General features: G+C 42.8%; 1 long non-coding RNA gene across 2 annotated transcripts in view; it reads left to right on the forward strand.

The window, feature by feature from the left end:
- Positions 1-9,913: 9,913 nt before the first annotated feature.
- The window catches only part of LOC136166667 (uncharacterized), a 40,085-nt gene continuing 26,124 nt past the window's right edge, over positions 9,914-23,874 (forward strand). The window contains exon 1 of one of the 2 annotated variants that reach the window (XR_010662971.1): positions 9,914-10,190. This is a non-coding gene — a long non-coding RNA (uncharacterized lncRNA). Of the gene's footprint in view, positions 10,191-10,321; positions 10,389-23,874 lie in introns of those variants that run through there. The other variant, XR_010662974.1, reaches the window with a different exon arrangement.

Raw genomic sequence — 23,874 nt, forward strand, 5'->3', positions numbered from 1 at the left:
TTCTTTGGCATTGCCATTAAAAGTGACCTTTTCCAGGCCTGTGGCCACTGCTGAGTTTTTTAAAATTTGCTGGCATATTGAGTGCAGCACTTTAACAGCATCATCTTTTGGGATTTGAAATAACTCAGCTAGAATTCCATCTCCTCCACTAGTTTTGTTCATAGTAATGCTTTCTAAGGCCCACTTGACTTCACATTCCAGGATGTCTGACTCTAGGTGAGTGATCACACTGCCGTGATTATCTGGGTCATTAAGACATTTTTTGTATTGTTCTTCTGTGCCACCTCTTCTTAATCTCCTCTGCTTCTGTTAGGTTCCTGCCATCTCTGGCCTTTATTGAGCCCATCTTTGCATGAAATGTTCCTTTGGTATCTTTAATTTTCTCTGGGAGATCTCTAGTCTTTCCCATTCTATTGTTTTCCTCTATTTCTTTGTATTGTGCAGTTAAGTCTTTCTTATCTCTCCTTGGAATTCTCTGAAACTCTGCATTCAGATGGGTATATCTTTCCTTTTCTCCTTTGCCTTTTGCTTCTCTTCTTTTCTCAGCTATTTGTAAGTCCTCCTCAGACAACCAGTTTGTGTATTGTGTAGGTGATGCTATCTAACCATCTCATCTTCTGCCACCCCCATCTCTTTTTTGCCTTCAGTCTTTCCCAGCATCAGGGTTATTTCCAAAGAGTCTGTTCTTCCCGCTAAATGGCCAAACTTTGGAACTTCAGCTTCAGTCCTTCCAATGAATATTCTGGGTTGAATTTCCTTTAGAATTGACTAGTTTGATCTCCTTACAGTCCAAGGGACTTCAAGAGTCTTCTCCAGCATCAGCATTTGGAAGCATCAGTTATTCAGTGCTCAGCCTGCCTTCTTTATCATCCAACTCACATCCTTGCTTGATTATTAGAAAAACCATAGCTTTGACTGTTTGGACCTTTGTTGGTAAAATAATGTTAAGTTAAATCTATACTGTCTTTTTTTTCTTTTTTCTTTTGGAGTATAATTGGTTTACAATATGTGTTAGTTTTTTCTGTACAATAAAGTGAATCAGCCATATGTATACCCATATCCCCCCACATCCCCACCCCCACATTGCACTCCTCTGGGTTACCAGTGAGTGTGGAGCTGAGCTCCCTGTGGTATATAGCAGGTTTCCACTAGCTAGCTGTTTTACACATGGTAGTGTAGATATACTACCATATATATATATATGTACATGGTACATATACATGGTAGTGTACACTCTCATAATTCATCACACCCTCCCCTTCTCTCCCTGCCCTATGTCCACATGTCCATTCTCTTCATCTGCGTTTCTATTCCTGCCCTGCAAATAGGTTCATCAGTACCATTTTTCTAGATTCCATGTATATGCGTTAATATATGTCTTTCTCTTTCTGACTTAGTTTACTCTGTATGACAGACTCTAGGTCTATCCACATGCCTACAGATGACCTAATTCTATTTCTTTTTTTGACTGAATAATATTCCATTGTATGAATGCACCGCATCTCCTTTATCCATTCATCTGTCGCTGAACATTTTCTAAGATGATTCGGGTCACAGAATTTCAGAAAGAATACTCCATGAACTATTAATATCAGTGCAGGAAACTTTTCCTGAAAGAGATTAAGATCAGGTCTTTCTCTCCTTCCACGTGTGGCCTATAATTGGGCAGGAATCAGAGAATTGGATTGCTCATGCTTACAGAAGAACAAAGAGCTAATAGGATGTAGGAACTTTGTGCAGACTCTTCCGGAAAGTGTTTAATGTGTCACTGGGGGAGCTTTGAGGGTGTAAGTTCCCCACCATGATCATTTTTTCCCTGGAATTTTCTGTTTACTGAGTTAGTAGCTAGAATTAGATTTGAATGAAAAAGTGGTGGTTTGGGAGGGTTCCTTGCAGCCCGTGAACCTGGGGAAAGGCCTTGTAGATGACAACCTGGCCGGGGACACCATATGAAAATGTCATCCCTCTCGGTGTGCGTGAGGTTGACTTTAGAGGGGAATTCAAGATCGCTCAGGGAAAGACAAAACGCCTCCGGTTTTGATAGGAATGGAGATAGGGGAATGGAATGACCTCTCACATTTGTCATGATGATGAGATTCTTCTGCCTCTGAATACAGGCTCCCCTGAAGCCTTTCCAGCCCTGTGGCATCTTCCAGTTTCTGCCTTAGATCTCTTCTTTCCCACAATTACCTAAAAGCACAGTCACACATTCCTGACTATTCATTTCTAGTATTAACCTCCTCCTTTGCAAGAGCCCTTCATGGTCAGAGTCCAGTCTTCTGCTTCCAGCACACATGCTTGCCTCAAATGTCCCTCTAACGTCCAAGGTACAACTCTAAATTCTAGGAATTCCCTGACCTTTTGCTCTGGTGTGTTTTTCAATGTCCAGGTCATTCGTTCAAATAAGTACATTCTCTATCACCCCGCGCAGACTGCTGTACTGCCAAAACCATTCTTTTAGACTGGGAGTTTCTAGAAATGAATGTTTCTCTCAGGGATCTCAGCAAATCTACAGTCTCCAGGTGTCTGCTAAATCCTACCTCTGTTGAATCATTTTGCTTAGTGAGCAATTCTTTTGATTTGTCTGATCTAAGTATAGCTGAAAACCTATGACAACTTGCTGTGGACAGTATGTCTTCCTGTCTCTCACTTAATAAATATCAGAGCTTTAACTTCGTGCTGGTACTGAAATGCTCTCTTCTTCCTTTGAGAAAGGCTCTCTGATGGCCTTACTTCTTTTTTGGGAAATGAGACTTGTTGCTCTTCTAATACACTTCTATATGTGACTTGCTATCACATTTGGACTTCTTAAGACTTTTCTTCATTTTCCAACATTTCTACACTGATCATAGATTGCTGCCCTCTGAAAACTCATCTGAATAGAAACAACATTCCACCTCCAAATTGACAAAGATAGAAACTTTAAAAAATAATATAGGGAAATGTACACACACACATATACTTAACTTTTAAAGAAATGTTCACAACTGGGAGTTTTGATAATAGTAATCTTTGACATTGACCTATTGTTTTATCATTTAATAGTTGTTTTCACAAATTTTGTATTGCACGTGGACTAGCTTAGTAGTTAAAAGTCGGTTCACATCTTGACATGGTGTGGTCTGGGTGTCGAACTTCTCTAAGCCTCAGTCTCATCTCTGGACCTATCTCATACTGTCATTATGAGGATTTGGTGGGACAACGCTTAGAACACACGAAAAGGGTCTAGATCATGGGAAATGTTCAATTCATATTACTTATTATCTGATTACCACTCCTATCCTTCCAAACTCTTGTGAAAAAAAAGTAGGGTATGGGGCTTCCCTGGTGGCTTAGTGGTAGAGAATCTGCCTTGTCAATGCAGGAGACACAGGTTCGATCCCTGATTGGGAAGATCCCACATGCCACGGAGCGACTGAGCGACTAAGCCACAACTACTGAAACTGGGGTGCCCTAGAGCCCATGCTCTGCAACAAGAGAAGCCCCCACAATCAGAAGCCTGCTCATCACAACTAGAGAAAAGCCCACGCAGCAACAAAGACTCAGCAAAGCCCAAAAAATTAATTAACTTAGTTATATAAATAAAATAGAAGCTACCCCCAAAACTGAGTTTAAAAAAAAGAGTAGGGCATGGAAGATTATCTTCATTTTACTGCAGAGGAAAATGGTGCTCAGAGAGATTAGCTAAAATGACAAGCAATTCTTCAGTTTTTAAACTGAGTTTCAATTACAGTCTTAATGCCAGGACTGGAAACGGGCCATCAAGTGAGTTCACTGGGACCTTTCTCTAGGGTGGAGCCAACACACAGGGAACCTGAAATACCCGTTGAACCACTCTTGTGGGGTTAAGAGAACCCCTGCAGATCTGACCCTGTCGGATGTCTGCAGAGTCACAGAGAAATGACCCAAGTTCAATTTGAGCCAAACATTAAGAAGGCAGATTCAAATCATTCTTCACTCTTTTGGGGGCAGCAGGGGTGAGGATTGAGGGGAGATGGTAGGAATAAGTTATGTTAGTTTCAGTAACCTTCTGATTTCTAAATGAAGCTTACTTGCCTGAGAATTTCTGTGAGTGTGTAGCTACTTTCAAAAACTCAGCTGCCCTGGTTAAAGTGGCTTTGCAAAAGGGACACACAGAGGCTTGGAACCAGCTGTGGGTACTGACTGGCCCCTGCCTTATTTGGGCAGCTGTGTTCATCCAGCAACGTTATGTGAGACAGGGCTCCTCTCTTAAATCTACTTGAAAAGTAATGAATGTCCTGAGCTTGTGACACAGATGCACTCTGTGATTTCGCCTTAGCAGTTTCCTTTCTTTTACAAGATTAAAGTTACCTCCTCACAGCACTCTTTTAGCATTCTTGGGCAAGTAACCCAATTTTCTTTTTCTTAAAATATAGTTTTAAAAACAAATTCATTTCTTTTAAAATCAACTGAAATGTTAAGATATTTTGTCTAGGAACAGTCTCACCCCTCATTCTATTGTGCTTTTTGAAAAAATACTCTTGGTCTGCTCAGCTTTAAGAGAGATAAACTATGTCAGTGAAGAATTCCCAAGAAGTAATTCAAGGGTAATAATTCATATTGTTAAAGATATTTTGTTCCCTGTTAGTGGTAACTTTAATTTATAGGAATGACATGTTACCAGTCAGTGGACCAGCAAAATCTCTGAAATTACCTTGTCAAAAAGACAATTTAAAGGGCAAACATTTGATATGTATCAAAATTTTGGTAATGCAGATATTCAGTAAACCTCAAAGTGAAATCAGCAGAGATAGACTGAAAAGCTAACATTAGAAGCTTCATGAAATCATATATCTGAATAATAATGAAAACATAGTTTAGAATAAGGAGCTGGAAAAACTAGGTTTAGAGGTCAGACCATAGATAGAAAAGTATTTAATATAGGCATAATAATCTGCAAATAATATATAGATAATTTCTACTGAATATTTATTTTTCCTTCTAACAGTTTCCAAAGAACTATAAAATGCCATAGAAATATAACAGTTCTTCTCTGATTGATATATGTCCTCAGGCATGTTTTTGCAATAATAGAAATGTTAGTTTTGCTGTTTGCACAAAACCTCAATTTGGCTAATTAAGTCTTAGGCACAGTATGATTCCTACCAGAATTACAGTGAGAAATTGCACACACTGCTTCCTGTCCTGAGCATTTGAGTGTTGCTAGGCAACAGTTTAAAAGGTACCACATTCCTTTGGTGTGGCATTCCCAGGTTTTTTTTTTTTTTTTTTTTTTTTAAAGATCCCAGGTAAGCTGAGCTGAGAAGCTAGAAATCCATTAGGAATTAAAGATACTGAATGACTGTGGTTTGTGTGCCTGTGTGCATGTGATGTGGATGGAGAAATTTAAGTTATTAGTCTTCATCCACAATGTGCTACAGAGCATAGAACACGAATTTTCTTTAAAAGATGTGGTTGCCAGAACCAGATTAAATTCATAATGTCTCAACCTTGCCATGAATATCCTACTTGTTTCAACTGTAAGCAATAAATCGATATTTTTAAGAGGTGAGAGGTTTACAAAACAGCCATAATAGTAGATTATTCATACTGTCCCCTATCCCCAGTTGTACTCCAAAAAACCTGGGAAAGAAGAATAAACTAGAGCCTCCAAACCAAGACATTTGGAAGAAAAGTGAATTAACTTTCATTGGTGTTGGAAATAGAACTAACTTTTAAAAGTCAAGGCTCCTAGAGTTAGTTTTCTATCAAGCTTTTATCCTTAGGGTGAAACTGAGATGCAGAGTTAGACGCTGAGTGAGGCGGAGTTGTGTTTTCCAAACACATGCTCATCCAACAGTGTGACGATGGTGTTCCTCTGTCAACAGGTGGGGCCTCTCTGTCCCATTTCCTGGAATATGGATGGGTCAGTGGCAGGGCAGAAGGGGTGTCACCTGACTTTGAAAGCCAAGTCTTACAAAATGACAAAGCTCCTGTTGGGATTCCTTTCTCGGAACTCTCTCTTGAGATCCCCAAGACACACCTATGACAGTACCAGTGAGCCTGAAGCCACCTTGCTGGAGAGACCATCCCTAGCTAATGCTGAATGAAGCAGAGGCAGCTGGAGCTACTGAGCCCAGCCCAAATTGCAAAGTACTGAGCAAAGCAGTGTTACTTTAAATAAAAAAAAATTTTTTTTATCCATTTGGCTGTGCTGAGCCTTAGTTGCCAGCTCTTAAGTTGTGGCATGTGAACTCTTAGTTGTGGCATGTAGGACCTAGTTCCCCCACCAGGGATTGAACCCAGGCCCCACAGCATTGGGAGCACAGAGTCTGAACCACTGGACCACCAGCAAAGTTCCCCAAAGTAGTGTTACCTTATGGTACTAAGTTTTCTGGTGGTCTGTGGTGCATCATTAGAGATCAGAACATTAGGACTTGGAGAAAACTTTCTTAAACGATAAGTAAAAGTTAATATACCTATAGCAGGGTTGGTTGACCAGCAAATTAATAAACTGCAATTTACAGTGTTAGTATCTGGTTTGAAGCAGAAAACCACTTGGTTTGGTAAAGAGCTGTTGACAAACATACAAGTGTTTGGTTGACCAGTTTCCCTGAAATTCTTAAGCCTAACCATAAGTCTAACATCCTGATTGCTTAAGTATGATAATTAAGTGACTAGAGTAAGGCAAAGGATGGAGGGGTCTTTTAGCTGGCTGCTTCTCATGATTTTCTGGATAAGGTAAGGCATAGAGTTCAGCCTGGTAGGTCTTCTGCTCCGTGTGATTTGCTGGGGGTCACTCAGTTGCCTCCAGCTGGTGGCCGGACTGGGCTGGAATGTCCAGGAAGGCCTCCCTCACGTGTCTCCTGCTCTTCCACATGGCCTGGCCACTGTGTGCTGTGTCTCGTCACTCAGTCATGTAACCCCAGCTTCTTCAATGCATGGAGGCTGCCTTCCCAGAGCGGGAAGCAGAAGCTGCCAGACCACTTAGAGCTTGAGCTTGGAAGTCCAAGCAGGTCATATCCACTGTGTCTTACTGGGTAAATGAAGTCAGCAACCAAGTCAGGGGAAAAAAGACTCTACCTGTGGACAGATGGTGTGTTGGGCACATGCTGGGTGGGAAAATAATGTTGGCCGTCTTGGAGACAAACAGGAAGAGTAATGGGCTCCAAAGAGGGAGACAGTGGTTCTGATCCTCGCTCTGCCAACGAGTTAGCTGTGCGTGGTTTTGGCCACGTCACCTGTTAATGCTCAACCTGTTGTCTCACATGCCAGATAAGGAGAATGAGCTCCAAGATCCTGTCTAGTTCCAGAAATTGGCCTCTAATCAGGACAGAACCTACAGTAGCCTATAAAGCGAGGGTGGGAGGGTATATAAACAGAAACACAATTAGTGAATTATCCGATTGTTCTCTTCTGGGCTGTTGTTCGTCTGTGCTTAACCTTGAACTCTGCACAGGCTAACTAGACTGTGACGTCCCCCTAATCAATCATCCTAGAATCTCAGCTTTCAAGTCTTACTCTTCTACCTTCTCTGTTACAACCTACCTTTCCCTTCCACTTATTCCTCCTTTTCAGCCTCACAGGGTAGAAAATGAAAATGCTCTTCAGTTTTATGGTGAATTTTTTATGTTTCACAGGAAGTAGGAAGCATTAGGGCTCTGAAGGGAATTGGAATAGGAATCTTGGAACTAGGATTTGACAAAATAGTGTATCCAGTGGAGTTCTTCTCTCAGAATACCTCTCTGTGTTGAACAGTCTGTATCTATTGCAAGAGACTCTCCACCCCACCCCAGAGTGAACTAAAACAAGTTTTTTTGTGTGTTTTTGAAAACTTTCAACCATGGGCTTTATACTTCAGAAATATACAGTTCCTTCAGCAAGTAGTCTGAAAAACTTGAGATTTTAGGAGAGCTACAGGTAGCCACAAGGACTCCCCCCAAACTAGATCTTTGATCCTTATTTGGGAGGTTCAGGATGGTGGGTACACAGGGTCTTTACCTTGAGGATCTCATCATTCAGGAAGTTACCGAGAGCCTTCCAATTTGCAGGCCTAATTAGACACAGCAGCTGAGTCCTTCCTGGCTGTGGAAGTCCTTCCTTCCTGCTCCAGGAATTTCCAGAACAGCATCCAGATACAGGCAGAGTCCCGCTTACCTTACGCAGTTACTCCTTCCCCATAGTCTTTGATTTTGCAAGTTGGGGGTAGGGTGCAGACACTAAAACAATGTGCACTTAGGTCTGCTGGATCCCAGATGATCTTTGTGGATCTCAACTCTCACCCCCTCCCTACAAATTTTCTACTTTATTGCCAGAACTCTCAGGACTCCTCAGATGAGAAAATAGTAATGTTTTCTTGGTCACCTCAAGCAGTGTAAGATCCTCATGCTCAAGAATGCAGCTTATCATTACTATCAGAATCATCTGTGAGATCTGCCACCCAGTGCATTTCTTTTTTCTTTTTTTGGTCTTCATTCTTTCTCTAAGCTCTTCCTGTTATATCCACTAACCAGGATGTTCTTATCCTTGTTTCCTTATTATGCCACTCTGTCTCCCCCCACAACCTATTCCAGTGCTTCCATTCTGCCAAAATTTTAGTTTCAGCCATATAAATCCAAATGTAGGAAAGACATTCTTTCAACTGTTATGAAGAAAGATGTGCTTAAAAATCAATCCATGAACAGTCATTGACTTCTAAAATCTTTGAGGGGGAGATTGTGGCAAAGAGGAACCAGAATGTTAAGACCTCAAAGCAGTAACGCTTTTTGTTATTTGTTCAATTCTCAGTGTTCCTTAATCCTTTTGCCATTCTAGATTAACAAGAAAATGAAACTTGGGGATACAGCCATTTCCCCATAGTATTTGCACTCAGGTATCAACTGTCTACCGGATCACATAATCAAGCACAACTCTCTGTTGCTAAATATGGGGGACATATGTTTCCCTAAGTCCTGTATCAGGAATGCTCCATCTTACCAAAGTCCACATTAACAAACACGAAAAGCTAGTTCTCAGCAGACATGTACTTAACTGAGGGACCCATGGCATTGTTGTGGTTCTGTTGCTCAGTTGTGTCCGAGTAAAAGTATACAAAACTGATATAAGGCACATATTTCAGGTTTTGAGTATAATACCGAGGTCTTCATGTAGCCTTATACTTCCCTTCATAAAACCGTACACAAGAAAACTGCACAAGAATACCTGTGATATTACATTAATAGAAGAAGTTAAAGTGTCACTCGAGTTGTAAGCGTGCCCTGGACTAGCCTCTAAGGCAGAAGGGTGGCCAGGTGGGTGCCCTTGGACAGACGAGAGCATCTCAAAGAGCCTGCCATTCCCACTGGAAGACAGCTGGCCCCCAGAGTGGGTGTGCTGCTCTGAAGGAACTGTTGAGGTTCATGGTGATACGAAGGAGTAAGTGAAGGTCCCAGAGATTAGCGTGTAGACATTAAATGGGCAAATTTGGAGCATTTCTTTCTGACTTCATTCTAACAATCCCCAAGCGTGCAGACCGTGACACACACTTCCCTCCTTTTCCGAGGAAACGCCCCCTCCTCCATCCAGGCCTGCCTGGACCCTCCTCACCTCCACCCCCGCCCCCACCCCCACGTAGCAGCAAAGCAGTAAGGACCGGCAGGGGCGGAGGTGCACGCAGACCCACTGCTCCCTCAGGAGGCGTGGCACAGAGGGGCGTGGCGAGGCGAGGCCCCGCCTTGCCATTGGCTGCCGCCTGCCCAGGTGGAGGGCCACGTGAGCAGCCGGCCCCAGCCGGCCCGCGGGCCAAGGGCGGGGCGTGCAGGCGCACGGCCGAGGTGGGGTGAGGGCGGAGGTGGCAGAGGGGTGACCGCGGAGGAGGGAGTGCCTGGGAACAGGCAACATGTGCCTGGCGCAATGCCCTGCAGCTGGCGGTGGGTGGGGCCGCCGCTTTCCTCTGTCGACCGAGGCTGCTGACGGGAAAAACCATCCGAGAGGGAGCGCCCCCGCCCAGATTCCCTCCACCCTGAAAGTCTGCGGGATTTTAGGGCAGAGTAAACCAAGCGGAAGCTCAGGGACGTGTTATAGACTCAGGTTGAGATTTTCAGATTGGCCTTCGAGGCTCCTTTCTGCCAACTACCGGCTCTGTGACCACAGGCGTCGCTTAGCCTGGCCTGTTTCCCCACTCTTCGAGAGGCTTGCGGCCTCGAGTAGCCACGCAGAAAAGAGTTCACGTCCCAATCACTACCTGCCTAGTGAGTATTCAGAACACCCGACTCACGCCCTTGCCTCAGGGAGCAAGGGCCCGCGCTGAGCAAGATGAAAGTTACACGGCGGGTTAGTGCCAGGGCCCCTGTGTGAGCTTGGACCTTCGTTTCCTCGTAAGCGCACAGAATATGCTTCGAAGGTAACAAGAAGGAAGTGTGGACCCACGTTCATGACTGGAGTCCCAGGTGTGGGCGTTTATGTAAAGTTCATTTCTGAGTAGCCAGGATGGGGCGGGGGTGGAGCGGGGGAGGGGGTGGTGGAGTGCAAACAGACCGGACGAGCCAGGTTGCATACCAGCAGATAGAGGCCAATTAACACTCTATCCGATAGCCCGGGAGAAGGGATACAGTTACTAATTTATTGCACACGCTCCTGGTTAGCCCTGCCTTGAAAGTCTTCCTGGATGTGATTTTCCCGATCTCTCTAGTTGGTAGTGTTTTGGAAACCACTGGTTCTGCATTGATGCTTACTTACCCTTAGTCTTGTTGCAATGATGGTGGTGATGAAGCAAATGTGATTGATCTGTATCTGAAGCGGTTATGAGTGTACTGGATTAATTCGGGGTGAAATTGTCAGCACTCAGCAGGGGAACTCGCAAAACCAGATGTTCAACAGTTACTGGGGCTTCATGTTGAAAGCTTGAAAAATATTCATGTTCTGTGCTGTATTACCTTCTTGGTCTTAGTAATGCCCCTGCCTCCATCGTCTCTAGGGTGGTCTTTAAAAGCTTTTCTGAAATTTTTTTGGACATTCTGACCTTAATCTCACCTTTTCCTACCAGTAACTGCTTTAAGATCCTGTTGCTGCAAGAGTTAGGGAAAATCCATTTGTAATATTATTTAGAGGAGGATGACCACACCCTGACGTCTGCTGAGTGTTGAGTAAATCAAACTACTGTTCTTTCTGGAAAAAACCTGCAGCTCAAACTGGGATTAGGGATAAAGAAACCCAGCTGGATTTTGCCCCTGAGTGCCTGTGGTAGCTTCTGTTTGTGGTGTGTTTATCATAAAACCTGCCTTGTGAGAATGTGACTAGCTTTTTGTAAGCCTACCAGTGGCTACACATGATCTCTGATGCCTTGCTAAGATATATACAAATAACTGATGGATCCTAACCCCCTTCAGGTGAAAGAAAGTGAAAGTTAAGTCGCTCAGTCGTGTCTGACTCTTTGGGACCCGGTGAACTATAGCCCACCAGGCTCCTCCATCCATGGGATTCTCCAGGCAAGAATACTGGAGTGGGTTGCCATTTCCTCCTCCAGGGGATCTTCCTGACCTGGGATCGAACCCAGGTCTCCCACATTGCAGGCAGACACTTTGACGTCTGAGCCACCAGGAAAGCCCCTTAAATGACTGACAAATGTTTGCGAAAGTCAATGGTCTGCCTACACAGTGGCTCCTTGTTGGAAAAAGTGATCATTTGGTTGATATTATCTATGATTTGATAATTTAAAAATATACTATTGAAAGCATATGATAGAGTCCAGAGTTTGATTTTTTCATTTATTTTCTTCTTTTTGTTTCAATATTTTAAGCAGTTGTAGAATTTACTTGCTGATGGTACAGTTTCTTGAATTTGGCTTCAACAAGCTAGTTGTCCTTGGTCTTATTTTTCCAATTCAACATGTATTATTTAACTGAGAGTACAGTATGCTGAATAAGTGCAACAATCATAAGAAATAGTCATTGAAAATGTACCATTTCCATTTAATACTTATGTTTATCATTTATATCCATTTTATTTCACCATTTTGGAGACTGGGGAGTAATACAGTGTTTATGTTCTTTCATCTCAGGAGGTTTATGACTTGTTTCCTCTATTTTTCTTAACAGAAAAGAGTCTTTCTGAAAAGTGAAGCCTTTTAATTGCAGTAGAAATCCAGACTATTTATAATATTGCATTGAGAAAGAGTAGTCTCCTTTAACATTTTTGTTGTTTTTTTCTTTGTTTCAAATGATCAACTCTTGCAATGTTAGTGTGGCCCTTAGCCAAAGTCAATTATTTCATACTTTAATAAAGGGGTCAGGAATTTTAATTTAATAAATAGCAAGTACTTCAGAATCTGCTCATAAAATTGATATTAGATGACAAGGATTGTAGACTTCAGAAAAGGAAAGATAAATTTGTGTCTATCCTGTGCTTTATTAAAATAAAAATTAAAAATATAAGGAATTAGTAGTAGTAGGAAGCACTGATGGATAAAAATAAGCCCTTAGACTTTGAGCAACATGGGTTAATTAATGATACATATATGTATATGATGATATTTATATGTGTATGTACTGTTTGATTTACAAAATTTTTTCACTTTATCTCCTCTCATCACTTCTTCTATATCATTTTGATATAGGTCTTGCTTAATATCATTTTGATATAGATCTTGGTTAATATTTTGATATAAGTCTTGCTTAGGCCATTGATGATAAGAAAAAATTTCAAAAAAGAAAAAAAGAATCAGAGAAAGAAAAGAAAAATGCCCCGGCTCTTCTGAGTCCAAGTCCTATAGTACACAGTATAAAAAGACATGGTGGGCAATGAATATTTTTGATTGAGACCACAGTCAGTACTGGAGAAGGGAATGGCAAACCACTTCAGTATTCTTGCCTTGAGAATCCCATGAACAGCATGAAAAGGCAAAAATATAGGACACTGAAAGATGAACTCCCCAGGTTGGTAGATGCCCAACATGCTACTGGAGATCAGTGGAGAAATAACTCCAGAAAGAATGAAGGGATGGAGCCAAAGCAAAAACAATACCCAGTTGTGAATGGGACTGGTGACAGAAGCAGGATTTGATGCTGTAAAGAACAATATTGCATAGGAACCTGGAATGTTAGGTCCGTGAATCAAGGCAAATTGGAAGTGGTCAAACAGGAGATGGCAAGAGTGAACATCGACATTCTAGGAATCAGTGAACTAAGATGGACACTGGAATGGGTGAATTTAACTCAGATGACCATTATATCTACTACTGTGGGCAGGAATCCCTTAGAAGAAATGGAGTAGCGATCATAGTCAACAAAACAGTCTGAAATGCAGTGCTTGGATGCAATCTCAAAAACAACAGAATGATCTCTGTTCATTTCCAAGGCAAACCGTTCAAATCACGGTAATCCAAGTCTGTGCCCCGACCAGTAACGCTGAAGAAGCTGAAGTTCAACAGTTCTATGAAGACCTACAAGACCTTCTAGAACTAACATCAAAAAAGATGTCCTTTTCATTATAGGGCACTGGAATGCAAATGTAGGAAGTCAAGAAGTACTTGGAGTAACAGGCAAACTTGGCTTTCGAGTACAGAATGAAGCAGGGCAAAGGCTAATAGAGTTCTGCCAAGAGAATGCACTGGTCATAGTAAACACCCTCTTCCAACAACACAAGAGAAGACTCTACACATGGACATCACCAGATGGTCAACACCGAAATCAGATTGATTATATTCTTTGCAGCCAAAGATGGAGAAGCTCTATACAGTCAGCAAAAACAAGACCAGGAGCTGACTGTGGCTCAGATTATGAACTCCTTATTGGCAAATTCAGACTGAAATTGAAGAAAGTGGAGAAAACCACTAGACCATTCAGGTATGACCTAAATCAAATCCCTTATGACTATACAGTGGAAGTGAGAAATAGATTTAAGGGGCTAGATCTGATAGAGTGCCTGATGAACTATGGACAGAGGTTCATGACATTGTACAGGAGACAGGAATCAAGACCATCCCCAAGAAAAAGAAATGCAAAAAAGCAAAATGGCTGTCTGAGGAGGCCTTACAAATAGCTGTGAAAAGAAGGGAAGTGAAAAGCAAAGGAAAAAAGAAAAGGTATACCCATTTGAATGTAGAGTTCCAAAGAATAGCCAGGAGAGATAAGAAAGCCTTCCTCAGTGATCAATGCAAAGAAATAGAGGAAAACAACAGAATGGGAAAGACTAGAGATCTCTTCAAGAAAATCATAAATACCAAGGGAACATTTCAAGCAAAAATGGGCTCAATAAAAGACAGAAATGGTAGGAACCTAACAGAAGCAGAAGATATTAAGAAGAGGTGGCATTAATACACAGAACTATACAAAAAAGATGTTCATGACCCAGATAATCACGATGATGTGGTCACTCACCTAGAGCCAGACATTCTGGAATGTTAAGTCAAGTGGGCCTTAGGAAGCATCACTGTGAACAAAGCTAGTGGAGGTGATGGAACTCCCATTGAGCTATTTCAAATCCTAAAAGATGATGCTGTGAAAGTGCTGCACTCAGTATGCCAGGAAATTTGGAAAACTCAGCAGTGGCCACAGGACTGGAAAAGGTCCGTTTTCATTCCAATCCCTAAGAAAGGCAATGCCAAAGAATGCTCAAACTACCGCACAATTGCACTCATCTCACACGCTAGTAAAGTAATGCTCAAAATTCTCCAAGCCAGGCTTCAGCAATACGTGAACCATGAACTTCCAGATGTTCAAGCTGGATTTAGAAAAGGCATAGGAACCAGAGATCAAATTGCCAACATCCTCTGGATCATCAAAAAAGCAAGAGTTCCAGAAAAATATCTATTTCTGTTTTATTGACTATGCCAAAGCCTTTGACTGTGTGAATCACAATAAACTGTGGAAATTTCTTCGAGAGATGGGAATACCAGACCACCTGACCTGCCTCTTGAGAAACCTGTATGCAGGTCAGGAAGCAACAGTTAGAATTGGACGTGGAACAACAGACTGGTTCCAAAGAGGAAAAGGAGTACGTCAAGGCTGTATATTATCACCCTGCTTATTTAACTTAAATGCAGAGTACATCATGAGAAACGCTGGGCTGGAGGAAGCACAAGCTGGAATCAAGATTGCTGGGAGAAATATCAATAACCTCAGATATGGAGATGACACCACTCTTATGGCAGAAAGTGAGGAAGGACTAAAGAGCCTCTTGATGAAAGTGAGAGGAGAGTGAAAAAGTTGGCTTAAAGCTCAACATTCAGAAAACTAAGATCCTGGCATCCGGTCCCATCACTTCATGGCAAATGGGTGGGGAAACAGTGGAAACAGTGGCTGACTTTATTTTTCTGGGCTCCAAAATCACTGCAGATGTTGATTGCAGCCATGAAATTATAAAGACGATTACTCCTTGGAAGGAAAGTTCTGACCAACCTAGACAGCATATTAAAAAGCAGAGACATTACTTTGCCAACAAAGGTCCATCTAGTCAAGGGTATGGTTTTTCCAGTGGTCATGTATGGATGTGAGAGTTGGACTGTAAAGAAGGCTGAGCGCCAAAGAGTTGATGCTTTTGAACTGTGGTGTTGGAGAAGGTTCTTGAGAGTCCCTTGGACTGGGAGGAGATCCAACCAGTCCATCCTAAAAGACATCAGTCCTGAATGTTCTCTGAAGGGACTGATGTTGAAGGTGAAACTCCAGTATTTTGGCCACCTGATGAGAAGAGCTGACTCATTTGAAAGACCCTGATGCTGGGAAAGATTGAGGGCAGGAGGAGAAGGGGAGGACAGAGTATGAGATGGTTGGATGGCATCACCAGCTCGATGGACATGAGTTTGGGTGAGCTCCAGAAGTTGGTGATGGACAGGGAGTCCTGGTGTGCTGCGCAAAAGAGTCGGACACGACTGAGCGACTGAACTGAATTGTCAGTACAGTCAGTATAGCTGAATTACACTTCTTTCTCTGTGTTGACTCCTCCGTTCTGATTTGTACCTGTTTCTATTATTAAAATAAGGATTTCTGAATTTAACAGTAACAGGAATAGAGTGGTGAAAAAGATGTAAAGCAGCCCCAGCTCTCATGGGAGTTACAATTTAGACGGAGTAGCAGAGAGCAAAATAACTTCAGTGTGGTAAGGGATAAAGAGCACATAGCCTAGCTTAGACTGTCATGAAAAGATTCTCAGGAAAAGGATACCTTAGTTGAGGTCTCAAGGATAAGTAAAAGGCAAGTGAAGGCAGGAGGAGATGGACATTCTCAGTAAAGGAGCAGCATGTGAGAAGAGGATGCGGAGTGCATTCATTGTTTTACTACCTGGAGAATAGTGTTAATCATTATAGATGTATGGGTGTGTTGGGGGCAGCGGCTTTGTTGAAGGGAGAAAGTGTGAAAGATGAGGATAGATAAGGAAGAAGGAGTCAAAGGACTTTGAATCTGTGAGTCAAGATTTTGGAAAGTAGGATAGGAGAAACCTGGGCACTTCAAGAGTGTAAATAGGAGGAACAGCCATTAAGAGACCATTGCTGAAGTCCAGGTAAGACATGGTGGTTTTCAGTACCTGCAAAGGATACTGACATGGCAGATAAACAGGATGGAAAAGGGGAAATAATTGAAGAAATATGAGTAGAATGTTTTTCTTTAAAAAAAGATTTATTATTCTAGAACATAATTGGTAAAAACTTAAGTTGGCGTGTTGCAGACCTTGAATCTTGACAGAGATTTTTTTATTGCACTTTTTTAAAATTTATTTTTTAATTGAAGGATAATTGCTTTACAGAATTTTGTTGTTTTCTATCAAACCTCAGCATGAATCAGCCATGGGTATACATATATCCTCTCCCTTTAGACTCTCCCTCCCTTCTCCCTAGAGCCTCTGCGTGAGTTTCCTGAGCCATACAGCAGATTCCCGTTGGCTATCTATTTTACATATGGTACTGTAAGTTTCCATGTTATTCTTTCCATACATCTCACCCTCTCCTCCCCTCTCCCCATGTCCGTAAGTCTATTCTGTGTGTCTGTTTCTCAATTGCTGCCCTGTAAATAAGTTCTCCAGTACCATTCTTCTAGATTCCTTATATATGTGTTAGGATACAGTATTTATCTTTCTCTTTCTGACTGACTTCACTCTGCGTAATAGGCTCTAGGTTCATCCACCTCATTAGAACTGACTGAAATGCATTCGTTTTTTATGGTTGAATAGTGGAGAAGGGGACGACAGAGGATGAGATGGCTGGATGGCATCACTGACTCAATGGACATGAGTTTGGGTAAACCGCAGTTCATGGGGTCGCAAACAGTCGGACATGACTGAGTGACTGAACTGGATATTCTGTTGTGTGTGTTGTGTACCACAGCTTCTTCATTCATTCATCTGTTGATGGACATCTAGGTTGCTTCCATGTTCTAGCTATTGTAAATAGTGCTGCAATGAACAATGGAATACGTGTCTTTTTCAATTTTGGTTTCCTCAGGGTATATGCCTAGGAGTGGGATTGCTGGGTCCTGTGGTGGTTTTATTCCTGGTTTTTAAAGAAATCTTGATACCGTCTCCCATAGTGGCTGTATCAGTTTACACTTCCGCCAACAGCAGACCTTGAATCTTTAACATGAAAGTTTGTTGATTTACAATATTATATTACTTTCAGTTACACAGCATAGTGACTCAATATTTTTTAAGATTATACTCCATTTAAAGTTGTTATAAAATATTGACTGTATTCCCCGTGCTGTACAGTATATCCTTCTAGCTATTTTATTTTTTATTGGAGTATAATTGCTTTACAATGCAGTGTTAGTTTCTAGTGAATGAGCTGTGTGTGTGTATATATCCCTTCCCTCCTGGACTGCCTTCCCACCTCCTCTTCCCTTCTATGCCCATCTCATCCCCCCCGGCTAGGGCTGATCTAGTTCAGCCAGGGCTGAACTCCCTGGGCTATGCTGCAGGTTCCCACTAGCTATCTGTTTTACACTTGGTAGTGTACGAATGCCAGTCTTAACCTCCCAGTTCATCCCACCCTCCTCACCCCATGCCGTGTCCACATGTCCATTCTCTACCTCCATGTCTCTCTTCTTGCCCTGGAACTAGGTTCGTCTGTGCCATTTTTCTAGATTCCACTTACATGTGTTAATATGTGACATTAGTTTTGTTTTTCTCCTTCTGACTTACTTCACTCTGTATGATAGTCTCTAGATCTACCCACATTTCTACAAATCACCCAGTTTTGTTCCTTTTTATGGCTGAGTAATATTTCACTGTATATACGTATGACATACTCATCTGTTGATGGACACTTAGGTTGCTTCCATGTCCTAGCTGTTGTCAGCAGTGCTGCAGTGAACACTGGGACACGTGTGTCTTTTTGAATTAGTTTTCTCAGGCTATATAGCTCAGTTGGTAAAGAATCTGCTTGCAATGCATGAGACCCTGGTTCGATTCCTGAGTTGGGAGGATCCGCTGGAGAAGGGATAGGCTACTCACTCCGGTATTCTTGGGCTTCCCTTGTGGGTCAGCTGGTGAAAAATTTGTCTGCAATGCGGGAGACCTGGGTTTGATCCCTGGATTGGAAAGATCCCTTGGAGAAGGGAAAGGCTACCCACTCCCGTATTCTGGCATGGAGAATTCCATGGATAGTCCAGGGGGTCACAAAGAGTCGGACACAACTGAGTGTCTTTCACTTTCACTTCTGGGTGATGGCTGGGTCATTAGTAGTTTTATGTGCCCAGTAGTGGGATGGCTGGGTCTTTAGTAGTTCTATATTTTTAATTTTTTTAAGGAACCTCCATATTGTTCTCCATAGTGGCTGTATCAATTTACATTCTGACCTACTGTGCAAGTGGGTTCCCTTTTCTCCACACTCTCTCCAGCATTTATTGTTTGTAGATTTTTTGATTATGGCCATTCTGCGTAATGTGAGATGATACCTTATTGTATTTTTATTTTTTCTCATTGTAGTTTTGATTTGCATTTCTCTAATACTTAACCCCAGGTGGGTGAGTTTGGTTCCGGGGCTTGTCTAGACTTCATGGTGGGAGGACCTGGTGCCTGTCCACTGGTGAGTGGAGCTGGATTTTGTCACTCTGGTGGGCAGGGCTGTGTCAGGGGGCATATCTCGAGGTGTCTGTGGGCTCAGGATGACTTGAGGCAGCCTGTCTGTTGATGAGTGGGGCTGTGTTTCCACCCTGTTGGTTGTTTGGCCTGAGGTGTCCCAGCACTGGAACCTGCAGGCTGTTGAGTGGGTTCAGGTCTTGGTGCCAAGACAGGACTTCCAGGAAAGCTCCCTCCAGAAGTAGTCCCTAGGGTCCTCTACCACCAGTATTCTTGGCCCTGCAGTGGGCCACAGCTGTCCCCTGCCTTGCCAGGAGGCTCTCCAGGTCCTGCAGGTACATCTGGCCCAGACTTCTGGGGCATGCATGCTCAGTTGCACAGTCGTGTCTGACTCTTTGCAACCCCGCAGGCTGTAACTCGCCAGGCTCCTCTGTCCATGGAATTTTCTGGGTAAGAAAACTGAAGTGGATTGTCATTTCCTCCTCCAGGGGTCTTCCCTACCCAGGAATTGAACCCATGTCTCCTGTATCTCCCGCATTGCAGGCAGACTCTTTACCACTGAGTCATCAGGAAAGCCCTGAGGAGTCACTGCTTTGCCCTGGTTCCCACTGCATGTGAAACCTCGTGTGCATCGTTCAAGAGTGGAGTCTATTTCCCCCAATTCCATGGAGCTCCTACTCTCGAGCCTGCTGGCCTTCAAAGCCAAATGGGAGCTATGCCTCCTGATACCAGACCCCCAGACTGGGGAGTCTGATGTGGAGCTCAGAACTTTGACTCCTGCTGGAGACCCTCTGCGATATAATTATTGTCCAGTTTGTGGATCACCCACACAGTAGGTGAGCTTCCCAGGTGGTGCTAGTGGTAAAGAACCTGCCTGCCAGTGCAGGTAGACGTAAGAGACGCAGGTGCGATCCCTGGGTCAGAAAGATCCCCTGGAGAAGGGCATGGCAACCCACTCCGGTATTCTTGCCTGGAGAATCCCATGGACAGAGGAGCCTGACAGGCTGCAGTCCATAGGGTTCAATCCGTAGAGTTGAACAGGACTGAAGGGACTTAGCACTCACACATAGGTCGGTAGGGATTGGCTAGTATTGTGAAGCTGCCCCTCCTACAGTCTGGTTGTGGTGGCTTCTTTGTCTTTGGATGTAGAATATCCTTTATTGGTAGGTCGTAGTCTTTCTTTGTTGATAGTTGTTCAGCAGTTAATTGTGGTTTTCATGAGAGGAGGTAAGTTCAAGTCCTTCTGCTCCTCCATCTTGTCTGCAGTCCCACTGTTATCTCAGTCTGTAATTGCTTTTATTAAATAGGCTCCTTCCAGTGTTTTCCAAACCCTGTGGTGGCTCCTGATGAGGTTTTCTGGGTCCTCTTTAAAGATGAACGTCCACTGTAGTCACTCAGAGTAACCTTGAGGTTCTTGTATACTAGAAAGCCAGAGATCTGGGGTGTGCTAAGCATCAGAAATGGCCCAGAGTGAAGATTCCAGTAGGCTCTTGTGGATTTCTTAATATTTTTAGTGGACTCCATAATTTGGCTTCTGTATCCATCACCCTAACCCAGGAGAAACCGCCCAAAATTCACTGCACAAGCAATGCAGAACAGTGCAGGTTCTCTGCTCTTGGGTGAGCTGAGACCAGAACTGCCACCAAAATCAAACCTTCTGGGCTGCTGACTTTTTCTTTTTCGTCCTTTAACTTAAAAAAAAAAATTATTTATCTATTTTTAACACCAAAAACATTTTGTATTGGGATATAGCGGATTAGCAATGTTGTGGGAGTTTCAGGTGAATAGCGAAGGGACTCAGCCATGCATACACATGTAACTTTGTACTGTGTGAGTGCTTAGTCACCCAGTCATGTCCACCTCTTTGCAACCCTATGGAGTTGAACCTGCCAGGCTCCTCTGTCCATGGAATTTTTCAGGCAAGAGTTTTCTCTCTCTAGGGGATCTTCCCGACCCACAGATCAAACCCACTAGTGTCTCGTGCATTGGCAAGTGAGTTCTCTACCACTGCACCACCTGGGAAGCCCACATTTTGTATCGGAGTATAGCCAGTTAACAATGTTGTGATCGTTTCAGGTCAATAGCGAAGGGGCATAACCGTACATATATATATATCCATTCCCCCCTAAACTCCCCTCCCATCCATTCTGCCACGTAACATTGAGCGAAACTCTGCTATACAGTAGCTCCTTGTTGGTTATCCGTTTTAAATATAGCAGTGTGTACACGTCTATCCCAAACTCCCTAACTATCCCTTCCCCCATCCTGTGTTTTTTTAAGTATAGTAAGAACATAAAACACATAAGGTGAGACCTATTCTCATAATAGATTAACGTACAGTGCTAACGACAAGCACAATGTTATGTAGCCGATCTCTAGAGCTTTTTGATCTTGCGCGACTGGAAATGTATACCCATTGAATAACGACTCCCCATTTCCTCTTTTCCTTCAGACTCTGGCTGCCACCCTACTCCGTCTGCTTAGTTGACTTTAGATAACTCATATAAGTGGAAAATGCAATATTTGTTCTGGCTGGCCTTTTCACTTTGTGTAATGCCCTCCTGTTTCATCCATTTTGCAGCATACAAAAGGATATCCTTCTCTTTATGGCTGAATAATATTTCACTGTCTGTGTGTGCCATATTTTCTTTATCCATTCATCTGTTGACTAATAGTTGTTTCCACCTTTTAGCACTTGTGACCAGTGCTTCCGTGAACATGGGAATACATATAGCTCTTAGAGATCTTGATCTCATTTCTCTTGGATAAATACCAAGAGGTTGGTATTGCTGGATCATATGGTAGTTCTATTTTTTATTTTTGAGTAACCTCTAGACCGTTTTGCATAGTGGCTGTGCCATCCATCATTCTCACCATCAGGGCACTAGGGTTCCCGTTTCTCTACAGCCTCACCAACACGTGTTATTTTGTTTTCTTGATAATGGCCATCCTGAGGGGTGTAAGGTGATATCTCATTGTGGTTTTGATTTGCGCTTTCCTGATGATGAGCATCTTGTCATATACCTGTTGGCTATTTGCAGATCTTCTTTGGAGAAATGTCTTCCCAGATCTTTTGTCCATTTTGACCAGGTTATTCATTCTTTTTTGCTGTTGAATTATGCTAGTTCCTTATATGTTTTGAATATTAATCTCCTATCAGTTTGCAGATACTTTCTTCCTTTTCATAGATTGCCTTTTGAGTCTTGATTGTTTACTTTGCGGTGCAGAAGCTTTTTAGTTTGATGTAGCCTCACTCATCTATTTTGCTTTTCTTGCCTGTCCTTTTTGGCATTCAAATCAGCACCAAGACCAATGTCATGAATCTTTTCCTCTATGTTTTCTTTTTGGAGTTTTACAGTTTCAGGTCTTATATATAAAATTTTAATACCTTTTAAGTTGATGTTTGTGTATAGTCCAGTTTCATTCTTTTGCGTGTGGACATCCACTTTTCCCAGCCTCTTTTGTTGGAGACTGTCCTTTCTCACATACACTGGACTGGGAAATAGACCCTTGGAGGGCACAAACAGAACCTGTCTACACCAGAACCCAGGAGAAAGGAGCAGTGACCCCGCGAGAGACTGACCCACTCTTGCCTGGGAGTGTCAGGAGTCTCCAGCGGAGATGTGGGTTGGTGGTGGCCTGCTGTAGGGTTGGGGGCACTGAGTGTAGCCGTACATACATGGGACCTTTTGAAGGAGATCGCATTATCTTCATCACCTCCACCATAGTTTGGCCCCAGGTAAATAACAGGGAGGAAACACAACTCCACCTATCAGCAGAAAATTGGATTAAAGATTTGCTGAACATGGCCCTGCCCATCAGAACAAGACCGTTTCCCCCCAGTCAGTCTCTCCCATCAGAAAGCTTCCATAAGCCTCTTATCCTTCTCCATCAGAGGGCAGACAAACTGAAAATCACAATCACAGAAAACTAACCCTTCTGATCACATGGACCACAGCATTGTCTAACTCAATGAAACTATGAGCCATGCCATGGAGGGCCACCCAAGACGGATGGGTCATGGTGGAGAGTTGTGAGAAAATGTGGTCCACTGGAGAAGGGGATAGCAAACCACTTCAGTATTCTTGCTTTGAGAACCCCATAAACAGTATAAAATGGCAAAAAGATAGGACACTGAAAGATGAACTCCCCGGGTTGGTAGATGCCCAATATGCTACTGGAGATCAGTGAAGAAATAACTCCAGAAAGAATGAAGAGATGGAGCCAAACAAAAACAACACCCAGTTATCGATGTGACTGGTGATAGTAGCAAAATCTGATGCTATAAAGAGCAATACTGCAGAGGAACCTGGAATGTTAGGTCCATGAATCAAGGCAAATTGGAAGTGGTCAAACAGGAGATAACAAGAATGAATATCAACATTTTAGGAATCAGCGAACTAAAATGGACTGGAATGGGTGAATTTAACTCAGATGACCATTATGTCTACTACTGTGGGCAGGAATCCCTTAGAAAAAATGGAGTAGCCATCATAGTCAACAAAACATTCCAAAATGCAGTACTTGGATGCAGTCGCAAAAACGACAGAAGGATCTCTGTTTGTTTCCAAGGCAAACCATTCAGTATCATGGTCTATCCAAGTCTATACCCTGACCAGTAATGCTGAAGAAGCTGAAGTTGAATGGTTCTATGAAGACCTGCAAGACCTTCTAGAACTAACATCCAAAAAAGATGCTATTTTCATTATACGGGACTGAAATGCACAAGTAAAAAGTCAAGAAACACCTGGAGTAACAGGCACATTTGGCCTTGGAGTACGGAATGAAGGAGGGCAACGCTAACAGAGTTTTTCCAAGAGAACGAACTGGTCATAGCAAACACCCTCTTCCAACAACACACAAGAAGATTCTATACATGGACATCACCAGATGGTCAATACAAAAATCAGATTGATTATATTCTTTGAA

This window comes from Muntiacus reevesi, chromosome 4 (assembly GCF_963930625.1).
Source record: "Muntiacus reevesi chromosome 4, mMunRee1.1, whole genome shotgun sequence".
In the NCBI taxonomy this organism is placed as follows: domain Eukaryota; kingdom Metazoa; phylum Chordata; class Mammalia; order Artiodactyla; family Cervidae; genus Muntiacus; species Muntiacus reevesi.